At 45.6% G+C, this 25,024-nt stretch overlaps 2 pseudogenes; both read left to right on the top strand.

Annotated features, from left to right (window-relative positions):
* Window positions 1-2,092: 2,092 nt before the first annotated feature.
* LOC122436376 lies at window positions 2,093-4,120 on the top strand (annotated as a pseudogene).
* A 74-nt stretch (window positions 4,121-4,194) lies between these two features.
* LOC122436375 overlaps window positions 4,195-25,024 on the top strand; it is a 48,558-nt pseudogene continuing 27,728 nt past the window's right edge.

Genomic DNA, 25,024 nt, shown 5'->3' with positions numbered 1-25,024 from the left:
TACATATATCCTGTCATTTTTCAATTTCCTTCCCATTTAAGTCACCACAAAGGACAGTTGAGCCCCTTGTTCTTTTCCTTTTCTCAAAACTTAATTTGTTTTAAAAATTTAACAGGGGATTAAATACTACACAATATCGTGATGGTTTCTGCCATGCATCAACATTAATAAGCCATAAGTATATAGGGGTCCCACCCATCCTGGAGCCACTCCCACATCCCTTCCGATGCTGCCTTTCTGGGTTGTTCCAGAGTGCTTGCTTTGCGTGCCCTGCTTCATGCAGATAAACACCTGAGAGATGATTTTTTCTGCATGAAATATGTTCCCACCTCTATTTCACAGGTGGGAACATAGGTGCAGATGTTTCTACATGAAATAGGAAATCTGTATTTCATGTTTGAAATACATCTATAATTTTCTTTGTCGTTTATGGAATCTTATCTGTTTCACACGTGGATATTTGTGCACATTTTTTCCTACATGAATGGGGAATTCTATGTATTTCAGATATGAAAAGTAGAGCATAGGCTCTCCTGCTAGAATTGTGAAATTGTATACCTTGCCTATATGAAAGTCTCAATGAAAGTTTACTGACATGAAGTATGTAATTAAGATGTGGGGAACCAACATGGAATTGGAATTCTATTTCAACAATGAAATTCTTGGCACCACTGTTTCTTTGTGAAATACTTAATTCTTTGTATTTATCATATATAAAACAATGACTGTCCCGCATGAAATACGGAGTTCTCTTTACTACCTGCATCAAAATCTAGGCGTTAATTCTCCTTCATGAAAGTTGGACTTCTCTATATTTCACATCTGAAAATCAAAATGGACATTTTCCTCAGAGAAATAAGGAGGTCTAGCCATTTCATGTGAACCACTGGTTCTTCAGTCTCTGAAACACCTGTTTGCATCTGTGTCCCTGTGCCTGGCACGTGTGCATGTGTGTGCTTCAGTCATCTGTTTGTGTGTATCTGTGTGTGTGTGTTTGTGTGTGTGTGAGTCTGTGTCTGGCCTAAGGCAGGTGCTCAGTGTGAAACACCAGACATCCTAGGAGGCAGAGTGTGAGCGTGGCATCTGTCCAAGCACTTAACCTGAGGGTTCCCACCTTAGCTGTGCAGCCGGGAGGCAGGAGTAACTAATGGTGAGGAGGAGCACATTGCTCCACTTCAAACACTTACCGGAGAAGCTCTGTTCCTCTGGGAAGTGCATCCGCTGGTGCACATCCTTAGCCACCCGGCTGCCTGCTCTAAGCCAGGCCGGGGGAAAGGCCAAGAGCTGAAAGCCCGCGGGTCAGGGGCTCCAGGGTGTCTGGCTTGGGGCTGCACTGTGGGGCCTGGACAGCGAGCTGAGGAAAGTGCTCTGCTTCTTCATCAGAGGATGGCTGCATTCCTGACACGGCTCAAGCCTAAGGCACAAGCTGAGGGATGCACTCTGCAGCGGGTGCACGTCGGTGAGGTCGGCATAAGCCCTGCCCGCTTCCCCGAGCCACCATGATCCCCTGCAACACCCCCCGGCCCCCTGCCTCACGCCCTGCCCAGGGCTTGCAGTTTGGATCCCAGGTGCGCCCCTCTGTCCCTGAGGTACCCAGGAACCCTGTCTCACCTGTGTGGATCTCTGAGCACACGGAGTCGCCCGCTGCCCCAGAGGCAATGTCAAGCTTGAGGATGGATGCAGCGTCAGGTTCAGGTTCTTTGCCTTCGCCTCCAACTGGCCTGGCTCTCCCGGTCGCTGGTGACGCACTTCTGCACTGTTGGTCAGGCAAAGGGCTTGCGTGGACCGGCGCACTCTGCGCAGGGCCGAGTTTGGCCGCTGGGTCACCTGCGGCCAGAGTGCCCAGAATTCCAAGGGGCGTGTCCCGGTGTCTGGAGGTCAGGGTGTGGAGTTCGGCCCCTTCCGGCCACCATCCTACACGTGAGTGGGGACGCACAGTTCTGCTCATGCTTGTCTCCCCTTCTCTGCTCATTGGCTGTGGGCAAGCAATCTGTTGTTAATGCCAAGGGGGCTGCGGTTGGTGGGTGGGCTGTGAGGGACACCTGCTCTCACGGCCAGCTTTTTCGCCCCTCAGGGCTATGGCCAGAACACCATGGAGAGTGAGACAGGGACGGGGAAGGTGGCATCACCCTGGGATCCTGGATCTTAGTTGTGAGCCTGGGTCTTCATGAGGGAGGGGCCCTGGGGCCTAGCAGCCCGGTGGAGACGGCAGAGGCGATGCAGGCCCCAGGTGGTGTGCCAGGCGAGGAGGCCACCCTCTTCTGGGTGGAGGCAGTGGAGGAAGGTGCTGCCCTGGAGGAGGGAGAGGTGCGGGAATCAGGCGGGAGGTCCAGCTGCTGGTGTTAGACGTCATGGAGGAGGTGGAGGTGGTGGTGTAGGAGCAGGAACAGGTGTGCTTGGAGGAGCACGACCAGGAATATCCAGGGCCCGGAGCTCCGAGTGACTGGCCTGCATTGGAGCCGCTGGTGGCCCTGCAGCTGGAGCTGGAGCCCATGAATAAGAAAGCCTAAAGGATGATGCTCACCTAAAACACAAGAACTGTCAGAGGCAGATGCTATATCTAGAACACAGAAGCGCCATCATCCAGGGAATCCGTGGTTTCTGGGTTGAAGTTGTATCCCTTGGTGTGGTGCTTGTGAATTTTCTTTTTTTACTCGGTGCTATTGCAGGAGCAGTTTACAGATCTGAGAGTTCTGGTACAAAATATTTTTTTGGATGATGGGTATAGGTTACCGTCCTGCATATCTGTTCCTGATACTAGGTATAATGTCCTTGCTGTTCTGGCTTGCACAAATCAGTACTTGGGCTTTACTTGCAGAGGTCTCAGTCAGAATTGTAGCTAGCACCAGGGACTCTTCAGAGAAAAGGCTTCTCTGGAATCCAGGTCTTCTTTGAAAAGCTGAGTGTATTTGGGGGGAGGTTGGTATGTGTATGTGCTCATACTGGTTGTAGCTAGGAGTGCGTGTTCTACAGAAGTAAGCTAACTTTCAGGAGGCTGAGATGGAGTTTGGGGCCTTCCTGTTAGGAAGAGAACCTCCTTCTGGTAGTGCATTCCTAGGCACAGCCTTATCTGGCATTCAGACAGTCTTCATGAACAGAAATGTGATGAGCTAATTAGGAGCAAGTTGAAGTCAGACAGAACCATTCTACTCTTTATGCTAGCTTTGTTCTTCTGGCACTTTTACCTTGAGCGTCTAGAGGCTCCTTGACCTAAAGCAGTTTATGAACCACCCCCAAATGTCATGTATGATGACCAACCAAGAGCGAGACATGTGTCACTTCATGACTAACTTGAAGGTCAGGCAGGGGACCCTGATCATTGTGGAGGGGAGGTGACTGGGGAGGGGAGAGGATGTGGTTTATCCCTGAAGACAGGAAAGGGCAGCTCTTCTGTAAAGAGGTTTCACACCCACCCACCCCCACCCGCCACACTTTGTCCTGGCAGGTGGAGGAACTCCGGCATCCCACTCATTACTGCACATTTACATTGTACTTTCAGAGGAATAGGTATCTCCAAAATGAAGTGGTTGTTAAGGAGTATCTCATTAACGTCACTGGTAAGAGGCAGCTCCCTGGATTTGGGGGGTGGGGGCAGAAAAGTGGAGGTTGAATTGGAAAGTGATTTAGGTCTTTCTCCCATACTCCTTTTCCTGCAGGATACCGAGCATCCCATTCCACTCCAATTCAGTGGCACCAGGGGTTTGAACGTAAGGCATACAGACACAGGCACCACAACAGCACCGTAAACTTCTTCAACTGGCTCTCTGACCACAACTTCACAGGATCTGACTGGATTGCTGAGGTAGGGTGCCACGTGGGCACTGGGCCAGAATTGGTGATTTATGTGGGAGTTCTTGGCGGTGCACGCATGGGGCTCAGGCCCTGGTAGGCCCTGTGCTGACCTTGCTCACTGCCGTGGAAGATCATCATAAAGGATCTGTGGCCCAATCCTTTGCATTACTATGTGAGGAGGAAGACTCCGTGAGAGGTACTGGGAGGACGAGAGGTGAGGAGCCCAGGGGCTGAGTCCTGTCGTAAGCGTTATCCAGGAGCTTGGGTCATTCTTTCACCTGTGGAGAAAGTGAGACTCTGCGGAATCCAGAGTGACACCAGGGTATGAGGGAATCGGCAAGAGACAACAGTGGTAGAGAACTCTAGTGAAAACCAGGTTCTAACTGGACAAGCCTGAGGAAGATGAAGTGGCCTGGTGAGGCCAAAGTCACTGCAATTTATATCTGACTCAGCTGCACATCTCTGAACTGTCATTCCATGGCCAATAAGTCTACCCTTAGACTCCACTTAAATTGGGGTCCACCTACTATTCCTCATGAAGTCCCCTTTCCACAAAGGTCTGTGAGTCTCCTTTGTGCAAGGCTGTTCCCCACTGACTATTTTTGATTCCATTTTGGTCATCACACTAGTTTTGTTGTTGTTGTTTTTAATTTTCTTCTGCATCTTCTTCACCTGCCACCCTCATTCTGAGAATACTGACCACTGTGCAGGATTATGGAGAATAGTCTTTTATTTGTTTTAATTGGATGATAATTACTTTATAGTACCGTGACAGGTTTTGCCATACACTGGCCAACAAGAATCGCCCATAAGTATACACGTGTCCCCCCAAATGCTGAACCCGCAACCCACTGCCCTCCCTACCCAGCTTTTTGGGTTGTCCCCCAACATGACTTTGGTTGCCTTTCTTCACACATCAAACTGGCACTGGTCATCTATTTTAGATAAGGTAATGTGAATGATTCAGGGCTATTTTCTCAAATTAACTCACCCTCACGTTCTCGCACTGAGTCCAAAGTCTGTTCTTTATATGTCTGTGTCTTCATTTGCTGCCCTGCATATTAGATGTTCAGTACCACCTACATGGTCCTCAACTCCATATATTTGTGTTAACATACAGTGTTTCTCTCTTTCTGACTTAACTTCACCCAGTATAATAGGCTCCACGTTCATCCCATCTCATTAGAACTGACTTTGACATGTTCCATTTTAGAGCTGAGTAACATACCATTGTGCATCTGTACCCCAACTTCCCTATCCCTTCATCTGCCGATGGACATATAGGTTGCTTCCGTGTCCTAGCTATGGTAAGTAGTTGTACAGTGAAGACTGGGGTGCGTGATGTTTGGTATGTACTTAGAGGAAATGTGAAAGTTCACAGTCACTCTCTCCTTGGAACTGCCTTGCAAGTTTAAAGCTGTCTTTAGTGTTTTCAGAGAAGGTAGGTTTACATATGTGTGTCTCTTTTCTGTTTTGAAAGGAACCCCCTGATTTTGAGAAACTTCATGATGGAGTGTCCCCCTTTGTCTAAACTAGAATACCTAAGAAGCTGCTTCATGTGCAGATCAGTGGCCACTATAGATCTCTTGGACGGGAAAGTAATGAAGAGTGGTCTGGATCAAGTGAAACAGATCAAGAGGGAGACACAAATAAGCCTGAAATAATTCCAAAGTATAAATAAAGAGCATCAACTAACTGTATGTGTCTGTGTATTGTTTGGGCAGGTCCTTAGGACAAATCCTTCAGCTCCATGTAGGATTCTCAGTTTACCACGTGGGAATTACCAGTCCATGGAGAGCTCTAGAGGGGGTTAAGTCATATGTTGGGGTTGTGTCAGGGGACACAGTTCTTCCTGTGGGGTGAGGGTTGGGGAGGATGGAGACAGAAGATGAGGGGCCATTAACTGTGGGTCTGGCAGTTTTACAAGGGATATGTAGATGTTCATGGAAAGGGTCTGGTGAACAAGGGCCAGAGATCGTAACCGTGGAGCGCAGTTTTGTTAGAAGGTGGTGTCTCAGATATCTTCTCTGTTGGATATCATCAGATGTTTTAAGAGTACAGAACAAGGAAAGAGACTTACCATTCAACTCACTGTGAATCAGGTAGCCTCCTTGTGTATACACATGCACGGTCAGCTTTGCTAAGAGTCAGCTTCCCAGAGCTAGGTTTCCAGGTAACATCTTAGTGGGTGGGGGTCTAAGGAATATACATGACTGATTATTAGACAAATGCAAATCACAACTACCGTGAGGTGTCAACCTCACACCAATCAGATTGGCCATGATCAAAAAATATCCAACCATAAATGCTGGAAACAGTGTGGAGAAAAGGGAACCCTCCTGCACTGTTGCTGGGAATGTAAATTGGTACAGCCACTAAGGAGAACTATGTGGATGTGCCTTAAAAACTAAAAATACAGCTACCATGCGACCCAGCAATCCTATTCCTAAGCATATGCTTGTATGTGGTGAAAACCATAATTCAAAGGGATGCATGCGCCCCAGTGTTCACTGTAGCACTATTTACAGTAGACAGGACAGGGACAAAACCTAAAATGTTCATTGACAGAGGAATGAATACAGAAAATGTACATATATACAACAGAGTACAACTCACCGCTTAAAAGGCATGAAACAGAGTCATTTGCAGAGATGTGGGTGAACCCACTGCTGCTGTTGCTGCTGCTATATGACTTCAGTCGTGTCCAACTCTCTGCGACTGCACAGACAGCAGCCCACCAGGCATCCAGGTCCCTGGGATTCTCCAGACAAGAACACTGGAGTGGGTTGCCATTTCCTTCTCCATGGGTGAACCTAGAAACTGTCAAACAGAGTGAAGTGAGACAGAAAGAGAAAACATATTGTTCAACATCGCTTATAGAGGTGAACTGGCTGGGAAAGCAGAAACAGAGTCACCGATGTAGCAAACAAACTTACGGCTGGGTTGGGATGGGGAAGTGGGGAGACTCAAACCGGGAGACCGGGACTGACATATGTACATAGTGCACATATACACTACTATGCATACGATAGATAACTCATGAGAGCCTACAGTTCATAACAGGGAACTCTAATCAATGCTCTGTGGTGACCTAAATGGGCACATACCTCTGAGCCCTCCCACATCACAGGAGGGACAGGAGACCAAGCCAGGTCTCAGATCTGGCCCAGTCACTGCCAAGACACTGCTGTGCTGTGCAGTTTTCTCCAATTGAACAAGAAAACAGGACAAATAGAACCCTTGTATCCAATGCCCGAGATTTATTCCTGCAGTTATATCTTATCACCCACAACTCTCTCTGAGCGCCATGTATAAAACAAGGATAATAACAGTGCCCCCTTGTAGGGTGTGTACAGGGATTAAATGGGAAAAAAAGGTGGGGGGGGGGAAGACTGTGGTCTGTGCCTGCTGAGGAGTTCATAAATACTTGTTTTCTTATTTTCACAAAAGAATTAATTCTCATGAACATGTAATCACAAAGTTGCTGTCAACCCCCAAAAGAGTAACCTCCAATTCACCCCCATAACAGGCGGAAAATGAATAGTGTCTGGTGAAATATTGGTTCTCCCCCTTGTTGCAGAGACCACAGGTGGAGGCTGCCAGCAAGAAAACACTTTGGGCTTTATGGTCAGTCATACTGCAGGGACCTCCCTACTCAGGTCCATTTAAAATAGTCAAACAAAATTGCTCTGTGAGAACACTTTAGAAAGTGGATGAAAGTCAATACTTTACTAATGCCATAGTTACATTTCATTTTAAAGAAATCTTGAATTTGTGGTCAGACCTTCATTCTCACTTCCAAATATAGCAAAGAATTAAGCGTTAATAAAAAGACCCCTTCTGCCAAAACACACAAATCTGGGTACCACTCTGGGTCACCTCAGACCCAAGTAAGTTCACCAGCTCCAAAACTATGTCGCTGTATTCATTTCCCTAACTGCAATGAAAATGCCTATTAAAAAGTTCATTCCTCAATTTTGCTCCACAAGGAAAGGGGAGAACTATAGGAGATGGAATAAAACTGGCTACAGGAGTGGAGAACACTGGCTTGGTGTGAACACTAGCCAGAGCTGCGTGGCAGCCTCAGTTTTCTCATCTGTAAATACATGACTTGGACCAAATCAACGGAAGGTGATATAAAAAGTCCAACCAATGGCAAGCAAACAAGAGGCCATGTGGGACGGCTTCCCTAGTGGTCTGGTGGCTAAGATTCTGAAACTCCAATGCAGGGTCCTGGGTTTGATTCCTAGTCAATGAACAAGATCACACATGTGAACTAAGAATTTGCACACCATAATTAAAGACCTGGAACAGCCAAACAGAGAAGCAGTGAAAAAAAGAAAGCCATTTAGGCAATACCAGACATCTTAAATCAGTTAATTTAAAAAATTACCCTCTTTCAATTCCCTTGTAACTCTAGAAAGCTCTTGTAAATATCACCGAGGAAGACCAGGTGTGTCTTAGCCCTGGGGATCAAATCTATCCTCTGATGCCACCTGGGGTGCAATCAGTAACCTTCCGGAATGCTTCCAAAGCTAAGACTGCTGGGGAAACGTCACCTGAGTGCCTGTGCACGACCCTGACTATATTCCTGACCACAATAAGACCGACACGAACATAAAACTGAAATGTTCCTTCCAAGTGTCACCACACCAGTATAAGTCTCCTCTGGTCCAGTAAGAGCCAGCATTACCAAAGGGAAAAACGTCCACTGTAGTTCCAATCTGAGTAAGCTTTAACCTCAGAGATGCTCTTGGACCTAGAGCTCCATCTAGCTTCCAAACTTTCCATGCCTAGTGAAGCTAAGTGCTTCCTGACTACCAAATCCAAGTTTGGGACCTAAGTTATAGTCCACAGTAACAGCATAGATCACCAGTCCCTTGAAAGTCTGGAAAGATCCAACAGATTAGATTAGTACTTCTGATTTCCAAGGAGTTATGAAATGGTCAGGGAGACCAAAAAGTTTGACTGAGAAAGGAGAGTTCAGTTCACATGCTTTGCCCATTTCTGTTCAGTTCCTGAAGGAGACATTGGATGCCTCTTGACATTGGCAGGTCTGTATAAGCCCACAACAGATTTCTGCTATAAGCCGTATGAGGTCGCCACGGAACCACAGATCAGGGCTCCTCACCTGCTTCGCTTGGAGTGTTTCATTCACTCAAGCAAGCACACCGTCGAGTTAGTGAAGTACAGCAGAAAACGTGTTTTCTAGGAGAACAAATAAGTAGAGCGCCAAGCATCCTTACCTTGTCCTGAAGACTACCATACAAGTTCCCAAGATGAAAGGTTGCTGCTGAACCATGAAAAGATTCCAGGATTCTTGGCCTCTGGAGGAGAAGAATTCAATCCGGGGCCTGAGACAAGGCTTAATGGCTCAGAGCTTTTGTGTAATAAAGTTTTGGTAAACTATAAAAAGATAAAGCTTCTGACATACGCATCAGAAGGGGGCAGAAAGAGCACCCCCTTGCTAGTGTTTAGCTATGGAGTTATGTACTCTCTAATTACTTATTACAGTGAATCAAAAGAATGTCTGGAGGTTGTAAAGACCTCACTAGACCTACTCCCATAATCTACACCTTAAAATAACAGGATTAGCCAGAAGGCTTTTTCTAGAGACTGTCCTCAAGCAGGATACATTATTGTTATATAACCCTAAGGAATGTAGAGGGACCAAAAAATGTGTCCATTCTTCCTCCTTGAGGATTATAGACCCCTCTCTCCTTGGGGACCCCTAGACTTCTTACCAACCTGCCTAGGAAATGACTCTCTCAATAGTTCAGTAGAAACCTGCCAAATGTTCTCTCAGCTTCTTATGTCCAAGTCAGCCCAGGCTGTCGAGTAGATGATATCGTTGGGATAAACGATAGCAATATTTAAGGATTTTTCCTCCTGGGCTCAAAAAAGAAGCCAAGTGATGAGAGTTATTCACTTTTTCCCTCCAGTGGCTGATCTCATGAGGGTGTGGTGGTGTCTTCAAGATTGAAGCAAGGCCAAGTTGGACCTGATGGAGCTAAGTGAGTCTGTCCAGCAGCAGTCTGCTTCTGTCCCTCTCCTCTTCCCCAAGCAGCAGATTCACAGCAGATTCCAGCTAAATCTCGACAAGACGGTAGAGAATTGCAAAGCAAAATGAGGTCTGTGTCTTGGTTTGCTTATATCATTATCACCATCATTACTGTCTTTAGGGGTACCACCTGAAAGAGATGAAAGCCCAATCCCGGCTGCTTTTTTAGCAGCAGGTTTAACTTTGGCTTGTTGATTCAACAACAAAAAATTAATAATAATTTCTCCTGGAAGAATATTTCAGATTTGCTAGTTAATTGTTCAGAGGGTATTTTGAGTTTGTCAGAGTGCGTTCTTTGATAGCAGCAACCTGCTGATTTGAGGTGCCAGTTGTAAGAAAATTTGGAAGCAGAAAGAGCCTCCTGAGTTTGCCAGTGTGCTTCTCTGCACATGTCAGTGTCTTCACTTCAGGATCACATGTATCCCACAATTGTCCAATGTGTCCAACACAAACCTTTCCCCTCGAGGCTGGGCCACGCCCTTGCTCCACCCCTGCCCCCGGCACATGCATCCTTCTTCTGTATCCCTTGCATCCTTTCCCCGTCCCTATGCTGCTTTTTTACACTACCCACCCAAATCCAATCCCTGAGGCTGAGGTTGGGGATCACCTCCTCCAGGAAGTCTTCCTTGACTGCCCTCCCTGTCTGCCCACCTCCTTTGGTACTTTATGGTTCCAAAGCATCTGTGGTCCCTTTTGTGTGGGGGTATCCCTCCCAATCTAGACTGGAAACTCCTTGAGGGCAGAGGGGTTTATCTTATCAAGATCTGATAAAGACTTGCCTTCTTCAAGATACTTGGTCTTATACACATAGTACTGCTCTAGAATGTTTGTTGAAGAGGTAAATAAAGTCAGGAGGGTATTTATAAAGAAATAGGAGCTGCCTGAGTCTCGGTAGAGAAAGGCAATCCAAGGCGAGGTTTCTTCGTCACTGGGTTCTCTAGACCTTTGAGAGAGGAAAGGAGCTGTAGTTGGGAGTCAGCCAGGCTGTCTAACAAAAGCACTCCTTGCTGGGACGCCCATTTGCTTAGGACACTGAGTGACGTGGATGAAATTTTGCAGCCCATGTCCTTCTTGGGTTCTTCCAGGCAGCTGGTCTAGGTCCTCAGTTTGTTATTGTTAATAAGGATTTACAGAGGACTTGCTATGCCCCTTGCACTGCGCGTAGATTGTCCTGGAAGGTTGGTACTGTTATCAAACCTATTGTCCAGAGGAAGAAATGGAGGCTCAGAGAGGTAGTTCACTCATTCAGGGTCACATAACTTATAGAAGCAGAGGAGGATCTGAATTTACCTCCTGTGGGCTCCAGTATCCAAGCATGTGTGGCCATGCTTGTCATTCTGTTGTCCAGCATTTAGTTACCAATTGCACAAGCCCTGAGATCCAGAAAGTAAACCAGATTTGGTTTTTAGATTCTTTCCATTTGAGCCCTAGAGGAGGTGGATCTAGTTCACTCCTGCTCCTGCTTCTGCTCCTGATCAGGATCCTGTTGCCTGCCCCAGGATGGCCGCATGGCGACAAGGAAAGGAGGCAACTCCTGATCCTGCTGGTCTGTTTGAGGCTCTTACCCTTTAATGATTTTCTCTTGCATGATCCCACTCATGATAACCATTGCTCTAGAATGAAGACAATGCAGATTTGATGGGGATTTCCTCTTTTCAAAATTGTAGGGTATCAGATTATTTACCTACAGATGGATGACACTCACTACTGGGAGCAGAGAACATAAATGGGGTAAATGAAATTATTGTTAGAAATAGACTTTTGCCCATTTTTGCTCGTATATGTAAGAAACTCCTGCTGTTTTATCATTTTCCCTTTTGCTTGAGACATGGAAATGGGTGACTTTCCTTTGGACTCAATTACAAGTAGAAAAACAGTAGAAGCACATTTGTGGTTGACTCTGCTTCAGAGCAGGGAGCCAGATGGGGGCTGGGCAGCTGGGTCACCTGGAGACCATGCTCCCGCAACCAAAAGGGGCCAGTGGTGCTCACCCCAGCCAGGCCTGGGACCTAGAAGTGATTCGGACAAGCCTGGTATCTTAATTTCTTTATGAACCTTCCCAATTTGTGAATTGGCCAGCACATTCTAAGTTAAAAACAACAAATTACAAAATACTGGAAAGCATTGGGTCAAACCATTGCTTCCTAAATAACACACCTGCTTGCCCGATGTGGCCCATGTGCTTTGAGTTTTCATCACCTGCTTTAAGGCTTGGCTTATTTCTTTGAGTCCCAGACACAAAGGTAAAAAACTTAATGCTTTGGGAATTTGTGGGTGGTGACTCAGGAAACCATATCTCTGGCCTCACCTCTCTGTCTTGGTTTTCTTTGTGTCCCAGGAAAAGTGATTTCTCAGGGCCTCGTTTTTTCTTTTTGTGTTTTTTTTTTTTTTCTAATCTGTAAAATGAAAGGACAAGCTGGAATCAAGATTGCTGGGAGAAATATCAATAACCTCAGGTATGCAGATGACACCACTCTTGTGGCAGAAAATGAAAAAGATGTAAAGCACCTCTTGATGAAAGTGAAAGAACAGAATGAAAAAGTTGGCTTAAAGCTCAAAATTCAGAAAACTAAGATCATGGGATCTGGTTCCGTCACTTCATGGCAAATAGATGGGGCAAGAGTAGAAACAGTGGCTGACTTTAATTTCCTGGGCTCCAAAATCACTGCAGATGTTGTTTGCAGCCATGCAATTAAAAGACACTTACTCTTTGGAAGAAAAGTTATGACCAACCTAGACAGCATATTAAAAAGCAGACAGATTACTTTGTCAACAAACATCCATCTAGTTAAGGCTATGGTTTTTCCAGTGGTCATATATGCATGTGAGAGTTGGACTATGAAGAAAGCCGAGTGCCGAAGAATTGACATTTTTGAACTGTGATGTTGGAGAAGACTCTTTAGAGACCGTTGGACTGCAAGGAGATTCAACCAGTCCATCCTAAAGGATATCAGTCCTGGGTGTTCATTGGAAGGACTGATGTTGAAGCTGAAACTCCAATACTCTGTCCAACTGATACGGAGAGCTGACTCACTGGAAAAGACCCTGACACTGGGAAAGATTGAAGGCAGGAGGAGACGGAGACAACAGAGGATGAGATATTTGGATGGCACCACTGACTCAATGGACATGGGTTTGGGTGGACTCTGGGAGTTGGTGATGGACAGGAGGCCCAGCGTGCTGCGGTTCGTGGGGTCGCAGAGTCAGACACGACTGAGTGACTGAACTGAACTGAACTGAACTAAAAATGGATCAGTTTTAACAACTCCTGTGTAGCATTCGCTTCCATGCCTCCCATTTTCTGTGTCCCAATGTGTTACGTGCCAAGATTGAGCTCTGGATGAATTAGAAATTCATGTGGTTTGGTCCCTTGTCATCTTTGAATGTCAGTAACTGAAACCCTCTCCAGGCAAGTTCCATTTGTCACCTGTAGTCAGCTGCAACTTAAGTCTTCTGCTAACCCCACCAGGCCAGTTTGATGTGATGTGTTTTGTTTTGCTTTTTTATTCCAGCAGTGAACATGGAAAATATTTGTGATGTTTTGGCCCTGCTCCTGCTCTTCACTCTGTGACTACACCACATGCTGGTTTTGTTTTTTGTTTGTTTGTTCAATTTAGGCATAAATGAAATCTCAGAAGATGTTTATGTGGCTGTCGAGCCCAATGATTCATGGGATTCTAAGAAGTCAGACAGTAGCTGAAATGACTCTATCAGTGATGAGGAGCAAAGGTCCAAGAATGAGCCAGAAGATGCTAAAGACAAAGAGGGGGCTCAGATGGAGAAAGAGCCATCTGCGGTCAAAAAAAAACCAAATTTCTAAACCCCATGGAAATGGAAGAGAAGCTGAAAGCACATCACCAGCCAGTGAGTAAGTGGCACAGGATCAGTTAAGGAGAAGATGAGCCCCCAGCTTGAGAAGGACTTTTCAGACAAAGCAAAACCCTTGCCTTATCCTACAAAGGGTAAGCTGAAGGGAAAAGATAAGACAGAATCCCCAACAGTGCATTTGGCCCTGGAATCTGATTCAGAGAGTGGACTTGTCATAGATTTAGGAAAAGACCATTCTGCACAGGAGGGTCGACAAACCAGGAAGGAACCCAAATAACCATCTCCCGTGGAGGAGGGTGAGTGACTGTACCAGTTTCTGGTTTCTTGATTTGGTTTTAGAATGTCACCTTGCCATTTGTAGTACCACATGTCATGTCACCCTCTGACATCATGAAGTGTGGCACAACAAACCTTGGATTAGCTCCTGGTCATCTAGCTAGTTACTGAGCAGGACAAGGACTTAAGCAGGGCCTGCCCACCTTGATACCCAATGTGGTTGATTTTGAGCACAGAAAAGGAAGTCTCTTAGAAAGTAATAGTTGCTTCTGGCAGTCAAGTAATTTTGAATCTGAGCAGTTTCTTTCCCAATATTCACTTACATGCCTAAAGTGTTTGTCAATGTTAAGACTTTGGACAGGGCTGAAACTGATAAAAGTGTTCAGTTCAAAGACCTTGATGAGTTTATTCTCCCTTACCTCCCCTCACACTGCCCAGGCATTTCAAAATACATTTTCTTACTAGAATATAGACCTTTCAGGTCAGTGGCAGTAGACTGCTGAATTCTTCTTTAGGCCTCTAGAAATCCAAGGGGCATTGTATGATGTGCACCTGAGCCTGTGTTCTGCCATATTTGCATTTAGCTGACATGGGCCCGAGGTTTCTCAACCTTAGCACTATTGACTTTTTATGCTGGATAATTCTTTGTCCTGTGTATTGAAGGATGTTTAGCAGTATTCCTGACCTTTACCAACTGGATGTCAATAGTATCTACTGACCTTCAAAAGTGGTGGCCTTCAAAAGTGTCTTGACAAAGCTAAATCTCCCCTAGTTGTGAATTGTGCCTGAGTCTTAGCAGTTACCCCTTTGCTGCTGTTAGGGACTGAACCAGCAGTGGCTGCTCTCAAACCTGCCACACCCCAGGCATGTTGGCAGACCTCCCCAGCAGAACATAGGAATGATCTGAAGGATAGTCAGCCCATTGGCAAAGCAGTCAGTGAACTTCTCAGCTGGCTTGGCAAGTGGGTGATGATATGCCCAAGAAAGATAAGAATTAATTAAGGGCCCATGGGAGACATGGCCTAAGGAATAATTGGAGATTGTAGCCATAAAACCTCTTGTATTTTGTGAGTTACATACAGGGATAGCCAGGTTTAATTGTGTGGCTCAGTGGTAAAGAATCTGCCTGCCAGTGCAGGAGACACGAATTTGATCCTTGGATCAGGAAGATCTCCTGAAGAAGGAAACGACAAACTACTCCAGTAGTCCTGCCTGCAGAATACCATGGACAGAGGAGTCTGGTGGGCTATATAGTTCATGAGGTCACAAAAGAGCTGGACACGACTTAGTGACTAAACAGACAACACAGAGCTTCTGACAGTAGCTGTCTTCTCAGTTCTGTGTCCCCTGGGGTTTTCTTAGTCTGGCTGCTTAAATCAGGAGTGGGGATGTGTTTTGAGAATTTTCCTTCTGTGTTTGTATCATTGTGAACTGTTCCAGAACCTCAATTCCTGCAGTTCATTGAAAGAGGATGGAATATCTCTCAGTGATACAGGGCAGGAAGAAAGGGAGAAGCAGTTGAGTCAGTCAGGAAGGATGGATCACCACCCCAATCCCTTAAAATTATGAATGGCTTCTGAAACATCCACTTCTGTGTGGATTGGGGTTTGAAGGACTACTTCTGATGTGGTGGAAAGCAACAGGAGTAGCATTTATTCCATGAAGTGTGTGGAACTGTTGGGTCCCAGATGGCAGTGTTCCTAAGAATGATACATATATACTATTCCTCTCTTTCTGAAATAGATCTTTTATTTGGTTGTGGGCTTTTTCACCCCTTCCAGAAAGGATTTGTGATATACTGATAAAATGGGAATCAAGACAGTGAGAAAGATGAAAATAGAATAGTGACAGGTCTGGGGGACAGTTTGTATACAAAAATAACTATTTCAGCCTTCAGAATTAACAAAGTCAGGCTTCCATTTTGGCTCCAAGCTTCCTGGCAGCTGAAGTGAAAAGGGAGACACATTTGAGTGCTTTAAAAGACAGAGAAGGCAATGGCAACCCACCCCAGTACTCTGGCCAGGGATGATGGAGCCTGGTGGGCTGCAGTCTATGGGGTCGCACAGAGTCGGACACAACTAAAGTGACTCAGCAGCAGCAGCAGCAGCTCTAAAAGAGCTCATGATTCCCCCCAAAATAGAAAGCACTCCAGTTGATAAGATGAAGCTGAGCTTTTCCTCTCACTGGTGTCTGAAGGAAGTTTCTCTAGGATCCTCTGAATGTGTGGGGCTTTTAAGCAAAGGGTGATTCTGAAAAAATAATTCAGTTAGAGGAACTTCATAGAGGTTGCAGTCCAGAGCCACCTGAGGATGATTTCGGTTTTGAAAAATCGACTTCACGTCAGAAACTCTGCAGTTGAGCATCTTTTCAGAGGTGTGCTTTCACTCATGAGTTTATTAAGTGAAGGGTGTTTTGGAGAGTGCTTGGTGAACTCCAACTGATCTTCATTTAGGAGTGCAGCTTATACATAGAATCTGAATCCTCAAATAGAAAGATGATCCCAGAGATCCTAGCTAGAGATCCCAGAGATCCTAGCTAGAGATCCCAGAGCAGAGGCTAAAGGAACTCACTTCAGGACCTTGACTACATTAACTTGTGTCACATCAGTAATTTCCAGCCTTCTCTTTAATGTACAAGACAGTGACCTAAGTCTGAGATAAGTAGGCTAGTTGGGTGGGCTTGCTTTTGGAGTGCTGACCTTTAAGAAATTCACTTCTCTTTGAGACTACAGATGATTAAATACTCCCAAATTTTTAGGACTAATGGAGTTTTCCATGGCCTTTCCTCCCCCCCAACCCCCAAGTAAACCATCGGTATCCTTTAGAAATTAAAATGTTTTGGTGTCTAAATGAAAACCCCCCAAGAGTGTGCCAAGCCTGGAATGATTTCAGATTGCATACTTCTGTTGTTGTTGCTGTTGTTGTTTTAATTTGGAAAAGAGTTCCAATGGGACGCTGTCAGAGCAGTAACCAAGCTACAAAGCTAGCTATTTGCTTTTGCAAGATGAGAGAGAGAAAGGACCTTTATTGTGGTTGCTCTTTGCCCAAGGAGGTATCAGGCTAGCTAATCAACAAGGACAGTATATTTTTTAATCACATGGCAGAAAAGAGAGGCACTAAAGTTGCTTTTGCAGGTTAGAGACATTGCCTGTGGGATCTCTGCCTTTTAGAAGGTGCAAGCTCAAAGCCACTTCTGCCCCTGCAAGGGGAAGGGGCAGTGGCTGTGACCAATATTTGAAAGGTTGTCCTAGGCAAGGATGGGGGCTCCTCACTCTAGGTAGAGATCTTCTCCCAGCTCCACCCTGTGTTCTTGCCCAGGACTTTGACTGAATTCTTCCCCAGAGGAGTGAGAGGGCCAGTCAGTTGTGTAACCACCAAGACACCACCACCCCAGGCAGAAAAGTCAGCCTGTCAGCACTCTTTTCCTTTCACACTCTTTGGTTTCCCCAGACCCACAGTTAACTGAAAATTTCCCCTAGAATAATCAAGAACTCCTGTCTTTTCTGGATGACAGAAATCTAAAAGTGACAGGCATGGAGTCAAGCAGCAGAAGCATGCTGAGCCCCTAAGAAAGGTGTTGTCATTAAGGACTTCCTTGGTGGCTCAGATAGTAAAGACTCTGCATGCAATTCTGGAGGCCCAGATTTCTTTCCCTGGGTCAGGAAGATCCCCTGGGGAAGGAAGTGGCAACCCACTCCAGTATTCTTGCGTGGGAAATCCCATGGACAGAGGAGCCTGGTGGGCTACAGTCCATGAGATTGCAAAAGAGTCAGACACAACCGAGCGACTTCACTTTCAGTCCATCAAAAACTGTTTGATGTCCAGGCACATCACCTGAGATCAAGGTTGCTGACTTCCATCTGTGTTTTTTTGTGTGAACCCAAGGGGATCCTCTCTGGGGGTGCATGTTCATCTTTCCAGTGCCTGGGGCTCCTGCAGTCATAACTGACCCCCTTCCCCTCCCAGATGAATACTTGTGTGGACACCCCCTCTCCACTGCTCAGTGCTTCTGGCTCTAACCTGCCTTCTGGACAGCCCTTCTCACTGCCTGTCCTCACTCACCAAAATTCTGCCTATTCCTGGGCATGTCTTGGCTAAAACTGATCTCCTTCACATTTTCCCTGCTGCCTGTTGAAATCCTGCCCTCCACCCTCATAGCCCAGTTCCTTCCAGTAGATACACTCCAAAAGGCAGCGTTTTTCAGACTCTAGTCACTCGTATTCATGATTTTTGTCATTCCCAAGACCTGCTTGTACAATTACTGCCTTAATCTATTTTATAATCTGAAGCTGCAGCTCTTTAAATTTTTTTTTTTAATGAACTCAATTTTGGACTTAAACTTGACTACCAGACAATAGGTAAAACAGTATTTTGTGCTCTGCGTAAAAGATGCAATATGGAACTGCAGTCAAAACAAAAGCAAGGCTTCTAAATTCTCCATAAGTAGCATTGTGCTGGGGATGGTTCTGTCCTTGGTGTGGAGTTCCCTTGAGAATTAGGTGTCAAGGTACCAGGACCACACTGAGACTTTCTGGAAGGAATTAGAAGACATGAAAGACAATACCCTTCTTTCTGGGTGATTCATTGTTATTCAGTGCTTTGGCCACTGGGAGGCTGTCTGCTTCCTTGGGGTACATGCTCTGTAGGTTTCCTGGCCAAGGAAAGGGTTCCTGTTAATATCCGGATGGACTTTGGCTAAGTCTTTCTCAAAGTCCTTACTGAACTCTAACTTTGTAAAACCAGGTACTTGCAATGATTCTGTTCATCCACTGGGTCATTCACTAGCAGGTGGGCAACTCCAGGCCAGGGGCTGGGTCATGTTGGCCTCAGTCCCCCAGAGGCCTTGGCAAGTATCTCAAATATGAGCAAGCACCCATAACCCAAGGAGGCTGATGTTTTAAGCTAGAACATGCTGCAGAAGTGGCCTAAGCATATAAAGTGAGATTGTGCTCATTCACGAGGAGGTCCTTGGCATGGTAGCCTGAGATGGTCACCTAGAACTCACTGGCCTGGAGACCTTGCAGGTTTTTTTTTTTTTTTTCCCATGTGTTGGCTTCAGTCATAGGTAAAGCTCCACCATCCACAACAGCAGGCAGCCAGTCTCCCCTGAAATGCCAGTCCTCACCCGCTCATCCTCGCAAACTCCCACAGCTGGGATCATGGCCACCACCAGCACCACCGGCATGGTCACGACCTAGCCGCCGCCACTGCCACCACCACCACCACCACCACCGGCTCTCCGGGAAGCCCGGTGAAAAATCAGAGGCCGCTTTTACTGAAGGAGACTGCCCCGGCCCTGCAGCAGGTTGTGTGGAACTCATCAAGTAAGTTTCCAACGTCCTCCCCAAAGTCCCATCTTCTGGAACACGCAGAAGATGCAGGGCCAGCAACAGCAACAGCAGCAGCAGCAGCAGCAGCAGCAGCAGCAGCAGCAGCAGCAGCAAAGCCAGCAGCAGCCCCAGTCTTTCCAGGGGACAAGATACCAGAACAGACAGGCTATGAAAGGTACCGAGTCTCCCCGCTCTGCTCCCTGTGGCACCCGCTCCTTTTCTTGCCCCATGGACAGGAGAAAAATAGTCCTTGTTTTATTTGTTTCGTTCCCCTTGGTTGCCTGGCCACTGTATCCTGGAGGCCTGACACATTCCATTTGGCATTAATTTAAAAATTATTTTTGCACCTTCCTTTTGTACTTTTCTTTTGTCTTTTTAAAGACAAAACAGTATATACACGTCTTTTTAGTACAGGGTGAAATGGATGCCTAGACACCCAGAAATCTATTGTCTTTGTTGACTTTCTATTTCATCGTGCACCCTTTCTCAGAGGTATTGTTAGCCATAAGATCTTTTTCTAATTCATGTATGCATATATATGTATGTATGTGTGTGTGTGTGTGTGTGTGCGTGTGTGTATGACTTCATAAAAATATTACATTTTTTGTTCTTTTTGAAAACATCAAAATGGTACCATCCTTGCCTTTTTCTCTCCCCACCCATCAGCATGTTTTGGAGGTCAATCCATGTCATGTGCATATAGCTCTCCCTTTTTCTATTAGACTGGTGTGTAATATTCCCCAGTTTATTTAATAAAGTATTTGCCTACAGATAGACATTTAATTTGCTTCCAGTTTCTACCTGTTGTTAGCAGTGCTACATGAATACCTTTGTATAAGTTTCCTTGTGCATGTCTGTGAACTCCTGCGCATTATATTTGAAAGAGTACAGTATGAGAAGTGGATAGTAAAGGATGCATTAATAACTAGGGATTAGCTCCCACCTCCTGCCCAATGCAAGAAGAGCCAGCATCAGGAACCACTGCCAAAGTGCAGAATGACAGCTCCCAGCAGGAGGCTCCCTCTGGGCTGATGTAAAGTGGAACAAAGTGCTGATCTGATGGGTACTAGTTTGTCCAGCTCTCATGAAGACTGATACTGGTCTTGTTTCATGGGGAAACCTGCATTGAGATCCTTCATTATTGGGCTCCTTGATCAAAACTCTCACATACTGAGTGCACTATCAGGAGGAGAACTTGTAAGAGTTGCAGCAGGTTGTGAAATGAAAGAGTAGCCGGATCTTGAACTGGCCCCCAGTGAAACTCTTCAAAGACTGGGGTGGAGGAAGACCAAAAGATTGGACACAGAGTATGGGAGTACAGCCGGATTGATCCTGCTGTCCAGAGATTTGCTAGGCCAGAACCGAGTCTGGGATCTCCCAGGCTGGGATGTCCAGTTTCAGGCTTCTGACTTCATAGCCCTTAAGTATAATGAGCCTTCCAGGGGAACTTGGAAGTGGGCAAGAAGGAGCTCATTGATGGTATGGTTCCTAATTCCCAGATTGTCCTGTTAAAGATAAACAAAACTGGCCAGTAGTTGAAGTAGTTAGGATAGATTTTAATCTGCTATTTATGATTGCAGTAGGGCAAAATATCCAGCATGAACTGAAGTCAACTTCAATGTGTACACAGGGGACTGGGGTTTTAAAGGGAGAATTTGGGAATAGGGAGGGGGAATCATGGGAACTCTATACAGTCAGAAAATGACAATTTTACACAAAGTGGGAAGGGGATGTTGGTCCATGTGAAATGTCTGGGTTTGCTAACTCTGCTACCTCTTAGAGGTAGGCTTCTGCCCTCCCATAGAGACTGGGCAATGGGCCCTATCGTTAAGTGTTGACTGGAGCAAATATGCAATTCTCTTGGCAGCCTTGAGTTTTCCTAGGTGGGGACTTTAAAGGGGGTGGGGATCATCCTTAGGGATGCAGCCTTGAGCTGTTGGAAACTGTATTAGTCCTTAAAGACCCAGGTGGAGGCCTTGCTGAAAAAGGGCTCTGTGGAGCCTTGCTCAAGCTTGCCCAATGGGAGAATCTTTGTCCCTTGAAAGCAGAGAAACTCAAACAGTGTGGATTGGGCCCTGCTCCCACCACAGTTTCAAGCTGGGACAGCCTTCCCCAGACAGTGGGATGACCAAGAACCTTTGCTTTCCCAGGTGTCCAGCAGAAAGAGATCACACAGAACCCATCCACCTCCACCATCACCCTGGTGACCAGCACCTGGTCGTTGCCCCTGGTCACCAGCTCAGGGTCCTCGAGTACCCTTGCATCTTCGGTCAGCCATGTCAATGTCCACCACTTGAGCTGATGTCACTGCAGACACTGTCAAGTACACTGGCAAAGTGAGTGCCAGTGGTGGGATGGGGAGGACCAGCCTTGGATCTTTCCAGGGATTAAAGGGGACCAGGAAGTGGTGGAGTCCCTCCCCAGCTCTCCTGTTCTTGGCATGTTCCTTGTTAGGGATGTGGTGGGCAGGCTTGCCTGCTCTGTGTTCACTTGTGGGTACACTCTCCATTTAGGTTCTGTCTTCTCCCTTTTAAAATTGATTTTATTGAAGTATATGTGATGTAAAGTGTTTTATTAATTTCTACTGTACAAGAAAATGATTCAGTTATAGACATGTACACTTTTTCATATTCCATTCCATCATTGTTTATCACAGGATATTGATTGTCATTCCCTGAGCTATACAGGAGGACCTTGTTGTTAATTCTATGTATAATAGTTTGTATCTGCTAATCCCAGATTCCCAGTGTGTCCCATCTGCCACCCCAGCCCTCCTCTCTACTTCTCTCTTAATTTGCCAAGTGCTTTTATGCTCACGGTTGAATTTGGGCAAGTAAAGCTTGCAGATCTCCTTGCTGTCAGATGAGAGTGCTCTGGAGTGATATTCAGGTTCATGTCTGTAGAACCCAGAAAGTGAAAATCACAGCCAGAATTGCAGCTCTCTGGGGAGTCCCTTCTGCTCCATGCTAGGGCCTAGAAGAGTAATTGATACATAGTTGTAGAATGAAAACAGGTTGCTGACTAAGTTCTCATTGGGCTTATCAGCAAAATTTTTTAATGTCTACAATTTTTAAAGTCTTTATTGAATTTGTTGTAATATTGCTTTAATTTCCTTCTTTTAAAACGTTTTGGTTTTTTGACTACAAGCATGTGGAATCTTATCTCCCTGACTAGGGAATCTAACCCATACTCCCCACATTGGAAGTCAAAGTCTTAACCACTGGACTTCCAGGGATGTCCTCACACCCATTTTATAGATGAGCACACTGAGATCTGGCCAGGTCACACAGCTTGCCCAGGGTCACATAATCCGTGAATGTCTAACTGACATTTGAATGGTAGCAACCAGGATCTAGAATATCCTCTTGACCTGGCTTTGAGCTAACTTGTGAATTCACATCAGGCCTGCTGACCACAGTTGTCCAGGGTCCACAGACTGACTGTTCTTACAGGTGGCTTTTTAAAGCCACCCCACTTAAGGGTCATTGTGGCTAATGAGATAAAATCCAAGTCTTGGGGTTATGTCTCTTATTCAGTATTATTTCTGTTCCCCCATTTTGAATAAAACAAGAATTTTTATCGAGTGCCTGAGTTTCAGAACAGGAAGGGCTCAACTATAGGTGTGGTTGCATCTTCAAGGTTGTTGACTTATTTGTTCATCACCTTGAACTAGGATTGACTTCATGTTTATTTACACTGACTTAACAGAAATAAAATTAAGTCTAAACTCACCAGATCCTGTTCTTCAAGGCTTGAAGCCTAAGTCCATCCATATTCTGTTAAAGCCAGTGATTCGCATGCAAGTGTTAAAGAATGAATGAAAACATTCCCGGTGGCTTGTCAGTAAAGAATTCTCCAGCCAATGCAGGAGACATGGGTTCCATCCCTGATTGGGGAAGATCCCACATGCCCTGGAACAAGTAAACCTGTGTACCGCAACCACTGGGCCTGTGCACTAGAGCCTGGGAACTGCAACTACTGAAGCCTGTGACTGGAGCCCATGCTCCACAACAAGGGAAACTGCCACATTGAGAAGCATGTGAACTGCAATTAGAGAGTAACCCCCATTCATTGCAACTAGATGAAACCTTGTGAAGCAACAGAGACCCAGCACAGACAAAAAGAAGTGCATAAATAAAATTATATTAAAGAATTAAAGGTACTACGTGGAGTCTTTCTTTCTAACAAGAGCTGTTTTAGAATTACAAGGGAATTTAAAGAGGGTAATTTTAAAAATTAACTGATTTAAGATGTCTGGTGTTGCCCAAATGGCTTTCTTTTTTTCATTGCTTATCTGTTTGGCTGTTCCAGGTCTTTAATTGTGGTGTGCAAATCCTTAGTTCACATGTGGGATCTAGTTCTCTGACTAAGAATCAAATCCGGGCCCCTTGCACTGGAGGTACAGAATCTTAGCCACTAGACCACCAGGAAAGCCCCACCCCAGCCAGATGGTCTCTTGTTTACTTGCCATTGGTTGGATTTCTTGTATTGCCAAACCTAGGAATAAAACTAATAGGCTGTGGTTTTGCTAAGTAACTTCAGTCTTGCTCAAGTCACTTCAGTCTTTGCTGCCCTATGGACTTCAGCCTGCTACATTCCTCTCTCAATGGGATTCTCCAGGCAAGAACACTAGAGTGGGTTGCCATGCCTTCCTCCAGGGAATTTTCCCAGTCCAGGGGTTGGACTGATATCTCTTATATCTCAAAACCTGACAGACAGGTTCTTTACCACTAGTGCTACCTGGAAGCCCCTCAAACTGCCATGCAGTGCTGTGCTTAGTCCCTCAGTGGTATTTGACTCTTTGTGATGAACTGTAGCCCACAAGACTCCTCTATCCACGCTGATTCTCAAGACAATACAGAAGTGGGTTGCCATGCTTCCTCCAGGGGATCTTTCCAACCCATGGATCAAACCCAGGTCTCCTACATTGCAGAAGGATTCTTTACCACCTGAGCCACCAGGGAAGCACAAGAATACTGGAGTTGGTAGCCTATTACTTTCTCCAGGGGATCTTCCTGACCGAGGAATTGAACCACAGTCTCCTGCATTTCAGACAGATGTTCTACCAGCTCAGCGACCGGTTAAAACTATCACAAGACCTACAATCCCACTACTCGGCATATACTCTGAAAAAAATAGATTTCAAAAAGACACATGTACCCAGTGTTCATCACAGCACTAGTTGTCGTATCTCGGATATGGAAGCAACACATATGTCCATTGAGAGATGAATAAATAAAGAAGATGTGGTTGATTTCAATTTTCAGTGACTAAAATTGAAAAGTGAAAGTGTTACTCGCTCAGTCTTGACAGACTCTTTGTGACCCCATGTTGACCACCAGGCTCCTCTGTTCATGGAATTCTCTAGGCAAAAAATGCTGGAGTGGGTTGCCTTTTCCTTCTCCGGGGAATCTTGCCAACACAAGGATAAAATTCAGGTCTCCTGCATTTCAGGCAGTTCTTTACACACTGAGCAGCCAGAAAGCAACACAAATGTGCATTGATAGATGAATGGAGAAAGAAGTTATGGTTGTTGTCACCTTTCAGACACTAAGTTGTGTCCTCAACTGCAATCTCAAAAATGACAGAATGATCTGTGTTTGTTTCCAAGGCAAACCATTCCATATCATGGTAACCCAAGTCTACGGCCCAACCAGTAACACTGAAGAAGCTGAAGTTGAACGGTTCTATGAAGACCTACAAGACATTTTAGCACTAACACCCAAAAAAGATGTCCT

Source organism: Cervus canadensis, chromosome Y, assembly GCF_019320065.1.
Source record: "Cervus canadensis isolate Bull #8, Minnesota chromosome Y, ASM1932006v1, whole genome shotgun sequence".
NCBI classification, from domain to species: Eukaryota; Metazoa; Chordata; class Mammalia; order Artiodactyla; family Cervidae; genus Cervus; species Cervus canadensis.
The sequence above is the reverse complement of the archived record's forward strand: the minus strand, read 5'-3'. Positions and strand labels throughout refer to the sequence as shown.